We start from the raw sequence: 18,640 nt of genomic DNA, 5'->3' as shown, positions 1-18,640 counted from the left end.
CCTTATTGAACATGTTCAGATGAATGTTCTGTTTTTTGCTACCTCAAAGGATTTCTAAAGGTCCAAGAATAGTATTTACTTTCTTCATACTTTAAAATATTTTTGAGATTATATTATTATTGTAACATACATACCTTCTATTTCAGCACTCAAAAACCTCCATCCTGTTTTTCAAATTCATAACTTTTTTTCATTAATTGTTGTTACATATGTGTGTGCAGGGCTGGAATGGGGGGGTGAGGTTTGAAAATACATAAATACTGTCTACTCAGTCTGTATAAAATAACTTCTCTCTGTGTTTTCAGGACTGGCCATTTAGAATGTTCTTTCTGGTGCAAGACCATTTTTCCTGCTGTCAGCATTGCTTTAGTTCTAGTCGATGTTTTATGTTTGGGTTCAGGCCTTCTGGACTCCACCTTCACCTCACCCATCCTCAGTCACAGTAACATGCCTATTATTGTCCTTCTTCAGCTCTTGCCCAAGCAGTCTTGGTGAGACTTAGACTTCTGACATTCCTAGGAGTCTTACAACAAAAACTCTGGTCCTTTGGCTCTTAAGATCGTCTCCTCCCTCTTCAACAGTGATTCTTGATTATTAGGTGCTATTGTAGATGTATTTCTTGGGATTAGATTCTACAATTCTGCATTTTGATTGGTTGTGGTTTGTGCTAACAGTTTGTAAGTCGGTTTCAAAGAGAACTTTACTTGATATGGGTGAAGATTATGCTTATATGTGGGTCTAAGGACTAATGTTTAGAGCGTAGTTGGGATTCTAGTTTTGTAGAATGATGGTTGTAGGTTCTCCTCCAAGATCCATGTCACGATCCTTGAGTAGTTGTCTAGGTTTCCAATATCAGACATTATGTTCCTCTTGTTGACTGAGCTTTAAGTCCAAGTTAGAGAGCTGTTAATTACTGGCCAGTTATATGTGCCAATACTGCACTTTTAGGGTTATACTGCCATGCCAATTATCATTGTGGTTCATTGGCATTATAGCAACTGCTTTTTGCTTCTCTTCCTTCAAATCTGGTATGACCTTTTCTAATAGCACGCCAAGCTAGTCCTCAGAGAGGAGGCATTCATTCAAGTCAGTTCCAGCTCAAGATCCTCTGGGCCCTGTGTCTGAAGTACATGGGTCTTGAGCAATAGAGACTTACCTTCCAACTCTGGAGGACAACCAAGGTCTATAGGAATAGGCTATAACAATGTATATGTAAAGTCAACATAGACCCATTGGTCTTCATTTAAGGATCAGGCCTAATTTCCAAAAGGCTGTACAGTACCAGCTTCAGGAATAGCCATAAGTCCCAGAAACTAAGTCATAAGATACCAGCTCTAGGAATAAGACAGTAAAGTATACCACCTGAATAACAGCTTGAAGCCAAGAGCTGCAGTCTGTTGCTTAGCACCTAATAGTAAAACAGAAGGAGATTAAGTAGCCTTTGTTATATCTGGGCTGTAGTCCCAGACTGCTAGTTGAAGTTGCAGGAAGAAAAAGACATTGAAAAGTGATTTTAACCTTTATTTCTAAATTCTGAAAAGTTCACAAGTTTATACATAAATTAAAATCACAAATTCAATAAGAAGTTTAGATCAGAGAATGTTTACATTAAGAGTAATTATCTGGCTAAACATTCATCATTTGTCACTAAAAACTGTAGCTAAGTTATCCTTGAAGTTTTGTATAGATAAACCTAGTCAATATTTTATCTTCTGTCTTTGCACTTATAGTAAACCCCTAGTTCCCTTTCTATGAGCTTTGGTTAGTGGTTTTGCAACCTCTTGGAGTGTGCTCTTAAGTTGTAAATGTCTGCTTGTTGTCTCAGAAACAATTAACTCATGACACTTAAGAAGTGGCAGAGTCCTCAGTGCAATCTAGACATTAGAGGAGAATGAATAGCAGTCCTATCACTAAAGAGGTCTGAGTGTCTTTATCTGGGTTGCCATTCTGAAACAGTGCATGCTGGTTGTTTCTGCAGAAAAATGCTCTTTGTTCTTGCACACTGTTTGTCTGAAGGAAGTCTGAGGTCTTCCTTCAGCGATTGTTGAACCTTAACATACATATTACATAAACCTTCCTCCTGTTCTTCCATAAGAGTCTCCAAACTCCATCCACTGTTTGGCTGTGGTGTTTGCATTTGTCAGAGGTAGCTGCTGGATTAAGCCTCTCATGAGACAAATAACAGAGTATCAGTAATACTGCTAGGGGTTGTTGCTTGTCCATGGAATGGGTTTAAGTTGGGCCAGTCACTGGTGTAGCAGAAGGGTAATGGAAAAAATGGCACACTGGCTGGCTAGCTCCCAGCCACCACCATGTTCTCACTCTCAGTTCCCGCACTAACTGCTGCACCAGCTGGTTAGGAGTGCTGACCAGGGACCCACAGGACGTTTGTGTGGCTGCTGGTCAGTTCCTTGGAGTCTGTGACCCTAAGCATGGCTCAAGGGCCAACCCCATCACCCCCATGCGGTAGGTATAACAATTCCCAGTACCCGGTAGAAATAAGACTCTTAATGCTTAAAGATTATCCAGTGGATTTATATATTGGAAAATGCTCAATATACAAGATGCACACACAATCAGGATTGTTAACCCAATCACCTAACCTTGATATTTATAACTATCTTAGACTGCTAGAGACATCCAAGGACATCTATCATCTCTCCTCTCCTCCCTCTCTCGCCTCCTCTTCCTCGTTCCTTCCTCCTCCCAACTCCTAGCTCCACCTACCTCTTCTCTATCCAATGGTAGAGCTTCACTGCAAATACAATGGGCAGGAAAAGTTCTGCAACATATGTATATAATCTTTTAAATATAGTTTTAGGATTGCCTATAGATCTTGTTTGTAAGCCTAGTAGAATTCTCCTGTGGCTACAGGAGAATTACTGTTAGTTGGAGGGTTTTTACTACAATTTCAATCTCAATATTATGGGTCTATGTATGTTTTTAACTTCTTAGTTTAATTGTGATTATTTGAGTGAATTTAGAAAATCATTTAGTTTCTTTTTTTTTTCAGCTTAATGTATTTCCTTATCATAGTCTGAATTCCTTTCTCGTCTGTTTTATATTTCCCTATTTAGTTCTGATTCTGTTCATTTGAGTCCTCTCTTTGTTTCTTTTTGGTTAGTTGGGCTATGGGTCTGTCAATCTAGTTTGTCTTTTCAAAAAACCAGCTCTTTATTTGTAAATTATTTGTAATGTTTTCTATTTCATTAATTTCTCTGATTCTTCTTTTTTTCTGTTAAATGGATTTAGATTTGGTTTCTTCTTTTTTTAGAGTTTTGAGTTGGAACATTAAGTTATTTATTTGTGCTTTTTCAGATGTCTTTTTAATGTAGGCAGTTAGTGATATAATCTTAGTTGCAGAACGGCTTTCAGTGTATCTCAGAGTTTTTGTTGTGTTTTAGTCATTTAATTCTAGTATTTTTTTTATTTTTCTTGACTTCTTTTTTAACCTATCTGCAACACAGTAATGAGTTGTTTAACATTAATAAGCTTGTGTACATACTAGAGATTTATCTATTTTAGTTTTTACATATTGTAGTTAGTTATTGTAGTCTTTTTGAATTAGTGCACATTTGTTTTCTGTCTAGGATATAGTCTGTTTATGGTCTATTTTAGAGAAGCTTCAAGGTGCTACTTCTATATTTAGACACGCTTCCATGTATTTCCTTTTGTTTTGGGGGAAAATATTCTATAGATAATAATTAAATCCATTAGTTGTTTGGTTGTCTTAGGTTTTTATTTTTGTTTTTTTTTTCCAGATGACCTGTCTATTACACACACAGACGCACGCACGCACGCACGCATGAATGATAGTATTGTCTTATTTGCTTACTATTCTTTTCATTATAGTGAAGTGTCCCTCTCTGTTTCTTGTGATCAGTTTTAACTTGAAGTGGCGTTTTGTTTGCTTGGGTTTGTTTGTTTGTTTAGATGTTAGGATAGTGATGTCTGCTTACTTCTGCTTCCCGTTTATTTGTGGTACTGTCTCCTAGTCTTTTGCTCTAAGGCATTGCCTATCTGTAAAGGGAAAATGTTCTTGTAAACAACAAATGTTTTTTGTTTATTAATGCATTCAGTCCTTGGGTTTTTTTTGTTTGTTTTTGAGTTTTTTTTGTTTTGTTTTTTTAATTGGAGAGGTGACCCTATTGATATTTGAAGTTACTGTTGAAATGTGTGTTAATTGTTGTCATTGTCTTCTTGATTTTTGGTGACTTTTTTTGTGTTCCTAGTGCTACTGTGTGCTTTAGTAATAACGTGTTATATTCGGTTTCCAGTCTCTTGGCTATCCTCATTTCTCTCTCCATCACAAAACAATGCTTCTTGTATTTTCTTTATGTTTGGTTTGTTGGATATTAATATTTTTAGGCTGGTTATATCATGCAAAGTTTTTTTCTTCTCCTTAAACTATGGCAGATATTTTTGCTGGGTACATTAATCGAGCACCACTTTGATGATGAGTTAGGACTTGGAATGCATTGGTGTAGGCTCTTCCCGATCTCTATGCTTCCACTGAGAGATCAGCTGATGAGTTTACCTTCATACATGACTTGTGTTTTGTTGCTTTGACTCTGGAAGCTTTAAATATACTTTTTTTTTGTTTTGTATACTTAAGTGTTTTAACAGTGATATGACATTGGGATTTTCTTTTTAGGTCTCATCTATTTGCTTTTTGAATATGTATGTTTATTCCTTCCCTTAATTTGGGGAGATTTTCTTCTATGATCTTGTTGAGAATCTTGCCTATGTCATTTACAGGGTACTTCTCTCTCATCTACGCTGTAATTAAATGCTTTGGTCTTTTTTATAGTGTCCCACATTTCTTATATATTTTTTTTGGTTTTTATATTTTGTTTTGCTTTTTGATTTATTTTTCATATTCTGTCCTTTCATCTAGAGTCTCTGTTTTATCTTTTTATCTTTGTGTCCTGATATTCATTCTTTGGCTTCTTTCTGCTGTACTCAGTTTTCATTTCAATTTTCTAGTTGGGTTATTTGAATGTTTAATTCTGTTTTCATCTCTGCTTGAGTCCTCTGCAATGTTTCTCTTTATTGAATTTATTTTTCAAGTCCTGTATAGACTTAATCTTTTTGATCAATATTCTGGTTTTTGGTTTGGTTTGTTTTTTGTTTTGTTTTGTTTTTGTTTTTGTTTTTGTTTTTGTTTTTGTTTTTGTTTTTTGGTCATCACTCAGGTATTTAATTCTCCTTAAGTTCATTCTCCTTAATTTTGTAGAGCTGTTTTTTTTAATTGTTTGATGAAGTTTAAATTCTGTGTACTAGGATTCACCTAGGTAATCCTGCTGGCAAACATTGCTATAAGTGTGGTAGGGTTTAGAGGTGAGATACTGGCTTGGGTTTTCATTGTTTGTATTTTTAGAATCAGATTTAGGCATTTGAACTTTGTCAGTTGTGTTTCTGATATGTACAGAGTGCTTTGAGCCTAAAAGTTGTTAATGGCTTAGGTAGAGTGAAGTCTTAGAAAAGCCTAGAAAAGACCAGGCTGGTATGCAGGGTTTTTCTCCTGTTCCAAGTGTTGAGGGTAAAGGTAGATCTCTGTGTAAAGAGATTAGGTATAACATAGGAGAGGCCTTTGGGTTGGGGAGTAAGCAGTGTGGGGCGGGTCCTAGTAGAAGCTTATAGCTTATTTGTGGCACAGGCAACAGTAGCTAGGTGATGCTGGTGTACTGAATGTGAGATTCTGGTAAGATCTGGTAGATTAGGGAGTATTTATAAAGTACATGTTATACCTTCCATAAAGGTGGGTCCTATGGATTGATTGAGAATAAGAAGCTTACAGTAAGGCCCTGGGTGTGGATCCAGTGGGGTCTCCCACCACACAGATAATGCAAAGGTCACCAGACTGTTAACTACATATGCTTCCAGTCTTGTAGGTGGATAACAGGTTATGCACCACTTCTTTAGAAGAAATAAACCTGTGCGTTTAACATTCCGGGCTCCCCTAGTGCAGTGCTTCTCAACCTTCCTAATGCTGTGATCTTTTGTTTAATTCCTCATGTTGTGGTGACCCACGTCATATATTTTTATTGCTACTTCATAACTGTAATTTTGGTACTGTTATGAATCGTAATGTAAATATCTGTATTTTCTGATGTTCTTAAGTAGCCACTGTGAAAGGATCATTTGACTCCCAAAGAGGTTGTGACCCACATGTTGAGAACCATTGCTTTAGACATATTTTATAATACATACGCTGTAATAGCCTTTTTCTATAGCCCTTGATTGTCTTCCAGAGTTGGAAGGTACATCTCTATTGGTCAAGACACCAGTACTGTAGACACAGCACCCAGAAGACCCTGAGCAGGAATTGACTTGAATGAATGCCTCCTCCCTGAGGACTAGTTTTTTTCTGCTGTTGAAAGAAGTTACACAAGCTTAAAAGGAAGAGAAACAATGAGCAGTTGTTACAATGCCAATGCACCACAATGATAATTGGTATGGCACTATAACCTTACGGGTACAGTAATAGCACACATAACTGGCCAGTGATCAACAGCCTTCTAATTAGACTTAAGATGCACTCAATTTTGCTACTGTTATGAATCATAATGTAAGTGTGTTTTCTGAGGCTCTTTGGCAACCCCTATGAAAAGGTTATTTGACCCCAAAGGGTTTGTATTTCACAGGTTGACAATTGCTGCCCTAATACTTCTGTGTAAGCACAAAGACATCTGTGTTTCCTACACCTGGGGAAGAACATACAGGACCTGACTGAGTGAAGAGGTTCAATCGTCATACTTTTTAAATGAAGACATTAGTAGAACTCAGTCACAAAACATGTAGCTCCTTTTTTCTTTGTATTAGGAAAGTTTTCACACTTTTGCAGTGCATAATGAATTTTACATTTTTGTGGTAATTTCTATATCAATTTTTGTTCTTTTTCTCTCAACTAATGATTCACATGTAGTCTTGAGATTGTGTGATAGAACAACTATACAATTCTTTATATTACCCAGTCTTATCCTTTTCTGCAAATTCAAATGAGGTCTTAATACTAGAAAAGTGTCATATGAGAACAGTGATTAACATACATACACACACACCACAAACCAAAGATCTAGTTTCCTCAGCAAGATTTTGAGAGTATGTACTGTTCAAAGTACTAAAAGCATGTGAAGTTCATGAAAATTGAACAGCAAAGATGATAGAAATGAAAATGGTATACACTTGACAAGTGTATAAAATTAGATGTTTTAAATTTAAGAAAGATATGAAAAGGCAGGTATATGATCAGGAGGACAAGGTCACACAATCTTACACTGCACGAGCAAGTGTAGAGAGGTAAAAAAACAATTCCCTTTAGTTTTATTTATCAATACATTAAGAGAATTGTTTAGCACTCTCTTGGTTTGTATATTTTGTATCATAACTGAAAGTTAGGGTTTCTGAAGAAAAGCTTCTTCTACTGTTTGTTCATAACCTTTCCCATAACAAATGGATATGTTACTCAACTAATGTTATAAACTGTTTAGTACTGTTCCTCATCTTATGGTAACCACTAACCATAAAATTATTTTGTCACTGCTTCATCACTAATTTTGCTACTATGACAAATGTAAACATAAAAGAAATATCTGATATGCATGATACCATATACATGCCTACCAGAGAGGTCATGACCCACTGATTGAGAACCACTGAGTTAGCCCATCCTCTTTTCAAAGGATATATCTATAAGGAGGATGTGCCAAGTCACAGCTGTCATTAAATCCTTGCCTGCCATTAAGTCCTCCGTGCTTTTACCAGTAAAAACATAATAGTTCTGCCACAAAGGAAGATGAACTCAGTGAACAACTTCTCAAAAAGATTTTAAAAAAAAAGTAACACTGCTGTACTTAAATAATTCTGACAATATCCTTGCTGTGTGCATCTACCATATGCTCAAGGGGTAGACTTGATGGCTTCATGTTTCAAATTGTTCAGAGTGTAACATGGGGACCCAAAGGAGATTGGTAGACTATAGTGGTTTTGAAATGAAAGTAACCCTAAGATCTATATAAGCTTGTTTTAAAAGGAAAAAAATTAAAAAGGCTGTTTTCCGTTCCATATTACGCAGAACCAGTTGTGCACAATTAAAGAGTTTTTTGCTTTACTATCCTCTTAAATGTGCAGTGACTTCCTCATTGGGGACACATATTAATTCTATAACAAACTAACTTTAAAAATGATAATATTTATACTGAAAAGAATTTGTGGGCACCTAAACCTAAATATAACTGATTTTTTTTTATGAGAAAGATAATCTTGATATCCCAAAGTAAGTTTATGATCCTCTGTAACCCATAAAACATTCTTACGTTGCAAAAATTACTCAAGAACTCTTATTTAGTGACTTGCTTCTATTGTATGGAAGTGAATTTTAAGGGTATCATCTGAGAATTTATCTAAATGAATCTCAGTTTAATAAATTGACTCTTTAAAACCCTGGCAGTGAGCATTAAACAACTGGAAGGGAAACTAACTTACTACTAGACACAAACATTTTAAACAACCTGGACAAGAGCAAAGGGAAAGGAGAAGAAAATCAGAATTGTGTATTTCTTTTTTTCATACATAGTTAGGAAAAATTCTTAAGTTTTAAACTGAGTTGTAATTTATAAATATTTTTAATCAATTTTTTTTCAGTCTCAATTGGTAGCACTTAAATGATTCATATAATCTCAAAAGCACAAGTTTTGGCATGGTTTGTGACAATGGCACTTGTATAGGTAGCAATGTAAGAGAAAAATGTATGAATACTAATAGATACATAGATAACAAGTGTAACAGAATCAATGTGACAAATTAAATGGACCTATATAGAAGAAAGCTATTCAGTTATAGTTGAGCAGACACTGTAGATGTCTACGGAATAAAATATAATTTGGATGGATATAATTAGTAAAATAAGATATCTGAATGGTGAATAGAGAGCATAGGTATACATCTCAGTGAATAATTGCTAACCAGAGAAGAAGTATTCCTAATTGGAACAATGGGAAAAAAGAAACTGGTTCCATTTGAAAAACTGTGAGATCTCTGTCTTTTGAGTGGAGGTCTCAAGAGTATTGCCTTGTTGCTTTGTTGCTGAGGTTGGTTTCAAACTCTTGGTCTGAAGGAGTTCATTTTACTCAGCCTCCCAAGGAGCTGGGGAAGAAAGTCTCATCCCTAGCTGAGGAGCCATTAGCCACTGGGAGCAGGATAGTCAGTTTTCTTTTTCATTCTCACACATTGTCCATATTCCATTAGGTGATGCCGTCCAAATGTGAATCATGTGAATAGTACTTATAGGACTTGGTGGATTATCTTTTAAAAACAAAGGAGACAAAGTGAAATTGAGAAGTGAAAGAAAAGAGGTTACAGGAGGAGTTGTAGTGTGGGGGCAAAGAGAATGATTGAAATACATTCTATTCCTGTTTTAAATGTCTAACACATAAGTAACAGTTTCTTAAAGATATAGATGGATATAAGATGATGACAGGTAAAATGAAACAAATAGTGATAACAACTATTAATATGAATCAGATCACTAGATAATAATCATATGACTGTATAATGCACAGAGAAATACAAAGCAACAAGTGAAATGTGTGTAGGACACTCGTACTATGTCATAGAAAAAGACTGATTCCCAATTTCTTTCTCTCCTCTACTAAGATACTACCACAACCTAGATTCACAGACCTGTCTTGGTTATTAGACTCCTGAATAAATTGCTAATAGCTAGAATTAAACAAAGTAGCTGTTTTAGTGTTTTGTTATGAAGAGATGCAGTGACCACAGCAAGTCTTATGAAAGAAGGCATTTAATTGGGGTTGCATATGGTTTCAGAGGTACAGTCTGTTATTGTGGTGAGAAGCATGGCCACATACAAGCAGACATGGTGCTAGAGAGGTATCTGAGAGTTCTACATCCTCATTCACAGCCAGAAGCTTTATATAAGTACCTTGACCTTCAAAGCCCAACCTCAGTGACGCACTTCTTCCAACAAGGCACACCTCCTACTCATTTAAAATCGTACCACTCCCTGGTGACCAAATCTATGAGCTTATTGGGGCCATTCTCACTCAAACCACCACAGTAACCAAAGATTGACTCATTAGAATAATAGTTTATATCACATGAAAAGGTAAACAAAACCCATGATCATCTAATTTAATTGAACAAAAATTCTATACCAACTTCTCACAAAAAAATTTTTTTTTTTTGTAAATCAAGTATAGGGAAGAATTCTTCATAAATCAAAAAGTACAAGTAAATGTTCTTTCTGGGTTAATACTAGAACTAGAAAATACCTTAGTAATACATTGCAGGTATCCCTGTCATAGTATCAAACAAAGGAAATAAACATTTATTGTTTAATCAGTGAAGTGTGTGAAACAGGAATTATAATTTTGGGAGAGAAGGCCTATATTTAGAAATTATGTATAGTTATCTCTGAAGAGGCACAAATGAAACAAAATTTTGCTTTGGTAAAATAGTAAGAATAATCTGAGGTACATGAACTAGCAGACACCATTTATGGAAACAGAAGACTTTAGTCACAGTTACAGAAAATAGGTAAAGTATAAAAAGTAACTTGCTATACATTTCTTATTCAAGGGAAAATTTTTTCAACAAAATTACACTGCAAATGAATGATTCATAAAGGAGAGATAACTCATATCTATGTTACTTATATCAAATAAAATATAGTTGAGAGAAATAAGGAAAACATAGTACCTGTCTTTAGATAGTATACTGAGAGAGAATGTCCGGATTCATATCTACCTTTCTCAACCTAATGGATGTAATCCCTTTGGTTTTATCTCCAAAAGTATTTACATTATGGTTCATTACAGTAGCAAAATTAGATCAGGCTGTAGCTCAGAATTTGGGGGCTGAGCCATGACCACAAACATCTTTCTCTGTCAACTTATAAAGGCTAAAATTTCAAAAACCCCAGTGAGCTCATATGCAGGTTCAGGAAATGCTCCCCAGTGGTCAGCTCTGACTCAAGTCATTCAGACACAACAGTTTATAATGACCTTTAATTTGGTGGGTCCTATGTAAAGCTTTGTGGAATTTCTTTAAATTAACAAGCCTTATACAGAATAGGATATGTGATCAGCATGGCCTTGCTTTGAGTCAAGTTGTTTTTTTTTGTTGTTTGTTTGTTTGTTTCAGTGACTGCCAGGTATATTACAACAACAGTATGTAATAGCTAGCAGGCCTAGAACAAAATGGCTACAGCTATGGTGGAGACAGGGGGTAGACCTCAACATTAGGAAGGTTGATAACTATTGATCTAGACCACATCAGTGAGGAATATGAAAAAAAAAAAACAATACCAAGAACTAAATGGAAATAAACACATCCACCCACCAAAAAACTCTTGAGACACATTTTTAAAAAGAGGAAAAATAAATGAATTAAAGATGCAACTCAAAACTTTGAGAAAACAAAAATATATCCAGTGTACATCAATAATAATAAAGTAATGCTAATGCAGAAATTAGGGAAACAAATAGGAAAAACAAAAGTAATGTTAGAAAATCAGAGGAGCTTACTCTTGGACAAGAAACTAAATAGACAGAAACTTGGCCCAACTATTCAAAAGAATAAAAAAGTGGGCTCAAAAGAATCAGATATGAACATGGAAGTGGTACAATAGACAAGAAATTCAGAATATAATGAAAATCTTACAAAGTCTCTACCATGTAATTGAAAACGTCAAAGAAAATTAGTTTCTGTTTTCAACCAAAACATGAAATTAAATCCATGAACAGCTAAACAAATATACCCATAGACAAATGACGATATTGAACTGATAATAAAAAGCCTTCCAACTAAAAACAGTTCAATTTCAGATGGATTCACAGTAGACTATTGCCAGACTTTGAACAGTCGATAGCTAATCTATAGATGATAGATAGATGTAGGTAGGTAGATGGAACACTTCCACATTTCTGTGAAGTCAGTATCACAAATACCAAAACATTTATGATGAACATAGGTTCAAATACATTTAAACTAAATATATATAATCTTTCTACTATGATCAATTTCATTTATCCTTGAGATTCAAGAATGGTTCAGCAATATGCAAGTCAATAATGTACTAAAATACATAAATAACTTAATACATAAATAAACTTAAATCACAGGAACATCTGAACGGATGAAGAAAATACCTTTGACAAAATCCAAAGCTTTTATGATACAATAAATGTGCCTTCATGATAAAAGTTCAAGAGAATAAAGACTAGAAGGAACATAACTCACAATAATAAAACTATACATCACAAGCTCACAGGCAACACCATACTGAATTCTGAAGGGTTGTGGGGGGTGGGGGGAGGGAGGAAAGAATCCACTAAAATCAGGGAAGGGACAAACTGTCCCTTATCTGTGCTTCTCGATATTAGCTGTAGCAGTAAGGCAAAAGAAAGGGAATAAATAGGGAAAAGATGAAAACTAACACTTTTAGTTAGGTTTCAGTATTCAGAATCAACTTGTACAAATCAATAACCTGTGTATTCAACAACAGATATATAATGAAAAAGATCATGAATACACTCCCATTGACAATATTCTTAAGTAAAATTTCTAGGCATCAGTCTAACTTCAGGGAGAAGGGCCTCTGAAGAAAGAGATGAAAAAAGGATACTGGGAAATAGAGTGGCATCTCTTGGTTGTGGGTTGGTAGAAATAATGTGGAAATGATCATTTTAACAACAGATTTTTTATTGATTCAATGCTATCCCAGTCAAAATCTCATTCTTCACCAAAATAGAAAAATTTTCAAAAAATCATATAGAATCACAGAATACCCTGAGCCTGAGCAAAAAGAACAGTGCTGGAGAGATTCTCACTCCAGACCTCAAGCTACATTCAGAGCCATAATAATAAACTAATATGGTGCTGGCACAAAAGCAGCTATGCAAACTACTGGTCAAAATAAATTTTTTAAAAATCTAGAACCTGAATATTCAGCAAAGATGCCAAAATCAACATAAAGCTGGGGAAAGACAGTATTTTCAGCGATTGATGCTAGGAAAGCTATAGCTGTAAAAGAATGAAATTGGATTTATAACTATTACCTTGTACAAAAAAACAGCTATAAATGGATTAAAGAACTAAATGTAAAATTTAAAACTGCTACAAGAAAATCGAGTCAATATACTCCAGGATATAGGTGTGGGAAAGAACTTCTGGATAGGTCTCCATGCACCTGAGAATTAACTACAGTTGACAAGTATGACCTCCATAAGTTAGGTGTTTCTACACAGCTAAACAAATAATTCGTTTAAAAAAAGAAGCTCATAGAATGAGAGAGAATTTGCCATCTATACATCTGAACAAAGGTTAATATCTGGAATATATTTTTAAAAAGAAACTCAAAACACACAAAGAACAACTCTAGTCAAAGAAACAATCCTAAAATGGACTTTATATCTGAACAAAGAGTTCTCAAAAGAAGAAATGAAAATGGTTTTAAAAAAAATTCATCAAATAAGGAGGCAAATCAAAACAACTTTAAGATTTAATCTTATTCTATTCACAATGGCAAAGATGAATGAAACAACTTAAATACCCAACAACAAATACTAGAGAGGATGTGAGAATGAAGGAATCCTCACTCACTCTTGGTAGGGTTACAAACTGTCCAACCACTCTGGAATCTAGTGTGGAGAATCCTCAAAAGTGGAAAACAAAACCAAACAAAACACAACCTACTATATGACTCATTTCTTGACATATGCCCAAAGAACTGGACATCCTACTAGGTCACCCATGATCACTGGTTCTCTATTCATAATATTCAGGATATAAAAACACCATTTATGTTCTAAAACTCATTAATGGATAATGAAATATAGTACATATAGATGAATACTGTTCCATTTGTACAGATGGGTAGAACTGGAAAAAAGTCATTTTGAGTAAAGTAAGAGACCCAGAAAGACAAAAAGTATGTTCTTTCTCAGAGGTCTTTAGCTCCAAATTATAATTTGTAAATTCATCACCTACACTTAATGAGAAAAGTTAGAAAAGTAAAAAGTAACCCTTTCATGTGGGTAATTTAAAGGGGAGAGCAATTTAAAGGGGAATAAGTGGGTATAATTGAGCTTGTGGAAGAAATAGGGAAAACAGTTTGAGGTCACTCTAATTAGAGGGACAAATACAGAAAAAAAGGGGAGAAGGGATGTCTGAAAAATTAACAGTCTATCAAAACCTGTAAATTTGTCTATTTATATATCATGTATACTTTAAATGAAATTTTCCCAACTGTACTGACAGTGCTCCCTCCAAAAGACAATGAAACCCAACACTAGGTATAACAAGGTATCATTTGAGCTGTTTAGGGTTGGGATCTTGCTGGTACCCTAGGTTTTCTGCCAGTGGTTCAAGTTAAGTAAATTGGCTGAAGATACCATACACTTGGGAACTGGACTCAAATACCCAACCCAGCCTGAAAACATCCTTACCAAGGAGTAGCTTTCATAGTACTAAAAGCTACCGAAACAAGGAAGCAACTCATAGTCTTCCTCAGCTCTTATGCTTATGAACCACAACAATAACCAAAATGACACCACATTTCTATGGTTGGAGTAGGTGAACACATACCTTAATGGTAACCAACAACTCTTTAATTGGAATTCGATTTAAGATTAACTCATCAATAGGAGAATCATACCTGGCTCTGGAAACTTAGCCTGAAGTGGGAGACATTTAAATCTCCAACCCAAATATGACCAGTCAATGAAAACACAAGTCAGTAATTATGAATATATTCTGTAAGCCTAGATTGGGCAGATACCCCTACACTACTCTGTTCCCCAGCTATGAGATCCTTATAACTTGAGGATTTATCAGACCTCCTACCTCCTGCTTCCCAGTCCTCTCCTTCATTGCCTTCCTCCTCCATTGTCTTCCTCTAGTCCTCCCCTCTGCTCTCTTCTACAAACCTTTGTTTCTCCACCTCCCCTTCTTCTGCCAAATCACTGGCTCCAGCCTTTATTTTACAAATTAAGATGGGCAGAAGGTTCACTAGAATTCACCTGTGTAAAGACTCATAACCTCCTCTGCAGCCCTTCACAGGAAAGAGGAATTAGTATCAAAATACAAGGCCAGGGCTCTCCACAACATAGCCAACTACCCAGGCCCTGTTTTTCAAAAAGGAAAAAAAAAAAAAAAAGACCTACGGACTTGTTTGCTTACAGCCTGATCTGGGCACATCTCACTTTCTGTGACTGTATCTCATTTCAAGATGACTAGCTAGCACAATGGATCTCTTGTCCACATTCTAATATTTCATTGTTAAGACACAACTTTCCCCAATCATAACAGTGACATATGTAGCAGAGGATGGCCTTATCAGGCATCACTGGGAGGGGAGCCCCTTGGTCCTGTGGAGGATCGATGAACCAGGGTAGGAAAATGCTGGGGTGCTGAGACAGGAATGGGTTGGCAGGTGGGGGAGCACCTCATAGAGGCAGGAGGAGGGAGGAATAGGGGGTTTGTGTAGGGGAAAATGGGAAGGATGATAACATTTGAAAAGTAAGTAAAAAAACAAGAAAACATGAAAAAACAGATACAACCTTTCGTGTTCATCTCCAAGATTACATATTACCATTACTGCAATATAAAGCATTTTACACTCTTAGAAATTCAAAACGTTTAAAGTCTCTCAACTGTGGATTTCTATAAAATAAAAAACAAGTTAAGCATTTTATTATTTTAAAAGGAAAGAACACAGTGGAGTACTACTCAGACATTTAAATCAATGACTTCATGAAGTTTGCAGGCAAATGGATTGAACTAGAAAATATCCTTAGTGAGGTAACCCAGTCACAAAAGAACACACATGGTATGTACTCACTCACTGATGAGTGGACATTAGGCAAAAAGCTCAGAATGCCCATGATACAACCCACAGAACATATGAAACTCAAGCAAAAGGAAGACCAAACTGTGGATGTTTCAGTTCTTTTTAGAAGGGAGAACAAAATATAGAAGATAGAGGGTGGGAGGGTCTTTATAGGAAGAGAGGAGGAGGAGAGGAAAAAGTGGGAAGGATCAGGTATGGGAGGAAACTGGAACGATATGCAGAGAGTCAGTAAATTGAACAAAGTTTTGTAGCAATGGGGGATGGGGAACTGAGGCTAAGCCACCAACAAGTCCCAGATGCCAAGAAAGCAAGAGGCTCCCAGGACCTGACAGGGATGACATTAGCTGAAATGCCCAACAAAGTGGAGGGAGAACCTGTAGAGACCATATCCAGAGGTTAGGCAAGACCCCTGGTTGAGAGATGGGGCCAACCCACTCATCTTCAAATTTTTAACCAAAATTGCTCCTGTCTAAAGGAGACAAAGTGTGCAGCAGAGACTGAAGGAAAGGCCATCCAGAGACTGCCCTACCTGGGAATCCATCCCATATACAGTCACCAAGCCCAGACGCTATTGCAGACACCAAGAAGTGCTTGCTGACGGGAACCTGATATAGCTGTCTCCTGAGAGGCTCTGACAAATACAGATGTGGATGCTCACAGCCAACCGTTGGACTGAGGACAGGGACCCCAATGGAAGAGTTAGAGAAAGGACTATAGGAGCTGAAGGGGTTTGCAACCCCATAGGAAGAACAACAGTATAAACCAACCAGACCACCAGAGCTCCCAGGGACTAAGCCACGAACCAAAGAGTTCACATGGAGGGACTCATGGCTCCAGCTGCAAATGTAACAGAGGATGGTCTTGTCTAGCATCAGTGGGAGGAGACGCCCTTGGTCCTGTGAAGGCTCCATCACAGTGTAGGGGAATTCCAGGGCTATGAGGTGGAAGTGGATGGTCGGGGAGCACCCTCCTAGAAGCAGGGGGAGGAGGGATAGGATAGAGAACTTGTGGAGGGGAAACTGGGAAAGGGGATAACATTTGAAATGTAAATAAAGAAAATATCCAAAAAAAAGAGAAAAAAATGAGGAGGACATGAGGATTTTCTCTTTGAGTTACAAATTAAAGCAAAATATAATGACATATATATGAAAATTCTAAAATGAAACTAATTTGTATATTAATTTAAAATTATTTTCAAAAATTAAAGGACTCCAACAAAATGAAAAAAGAAAGAACTATGGGACAGTCACAACCAAATCAAAGCAAAACTGTACTCCAAATGTGTAAATAATTTAGTGTCCAATGTCATTGATTCCATCACAATCTTCTAGCCTTTTCTAAAGTGACTGGGTCACTTCTCCAGCTCTATATGCTACAGCACATATAGAATGTCTCTTAATCAGAGACTGGCTGTGCTCTACAATTGCTGCTATTCTTGGTGCTTCTTCCAGTATTCTGGCATCTCTAAACACTTGGGGCTTCTTGTTGCAGCTGGGCTATACTTTCATAAATAGCCTCTTCTAGACATTATTTAGGGACTCCACCTCTACCTCAGTGTCGAGCGAGCTTCAGCTGCTCTTTATTGCCCCATTCATGCCTTCAAACTCAGCACTACTTGAGTGACCCTTACTACTACCAAGTTTTGCTACCAGTACAAGGTACAACTTTGGGCAACTCTGGAACACAGCTCCTGCATGCTATCTCTAAGAAAACACTTCCCAAAAGATTCCACCTCAATGATGAATAGTCTCCTCTTAACCTCAGCAGATTCTTCAGCCCTAGCTGATCAGCATCTGTTACCCCAGAGAAGTAAGAGGTTTCACTTTAGTGTTTTTGGTCTCTTATTAATCATGACCAATTCTTGAGCAATAGTTGACTAGACAGATTTGTCACAGAAATGATCCAGTAGAGCCTTTGCTTTTCTCTCAAACTTCACAAGCCAGGCCGCCATCTTTTTGCATTACCCTCAACATTCTTCCAAGCTTCTACAGAACAATTTGCTTACTTCTCAAAAACAAGGGCCTTTTCTAGCCTAAAGTTTCAAAGTCTTCCCATGATTTTCCCCAAATGTAGTCAGATCTGTCACAGCAATACACCACTTCTAGTCCAAATTTTAGGTACTAGAAGTACCTAAGATTTGGGTTACTACTGTGGTGATGAAGCACCATGACTAAAGTACTTAGGGGAAAGAAGGGCTTACCTGGATTACTCTGTCACATCACTGTTTATCTTTGAAGGAAGTCAGAACAAGAATTCAAAGAGGGCAAGAACTTGGAGTTGAGTGTAGTTCATAGAGGAATACTGCTTATTGGCTCTCTCCCTGTGGTTTTCTAAATGCCAGGTGACCAACAGTGATAATTCCAGCAAAGTAAAGGCTTCATTTTAGTGGTTCTGATATCTTGCTAATCACAGCTCATTCTTTATCCCAAGCTAACCTGAACCATATATTCTTAACTAAAAATATGCAGCAGCCTGAATTTGAGTGACTCTCAAATTTCTTTCTGGAACTTCACAGCTCCATCATTTTCATTTCTCCAACACTCTTCCCAGCTCCCACAGAAAAGTTCACAATGCTTTGAACATTCAATTACTTTTCTAGCCTAGAATTTCAGAAACACTTCCACAATATTTCCAAAATAATATAGTCTGATTTGTCACAGCAGTATCCCACCCCTAGTATTAGTTTTAGTTGGGGTTTCTATGGCTGTGCTCTGTAAGAACAGTAACAAAAACAAACAAATAAAAATTTGTACATTCAGTTCTGAA

Source organism: Grammomys surdaster, unplaced genomic scaffold, assembly GCF_004785775.1.
Source record: "Grammomys surdaster isolate TR1022 unplaced genomic scaffold, NIH_TR_1.0 219, whole genome shotgun sequence".
Classification (NCBI taxonomy): Eukaryota; Metazoa; Chordata; class Mammalia; order Rodentia; family Muridae; genus Grammomys; species Grammomys surdaster.
The sequence above is the reverse complement of the archived record's forward strand: the minus strand, read 5'-3'. Positions refer to the sequence as shown.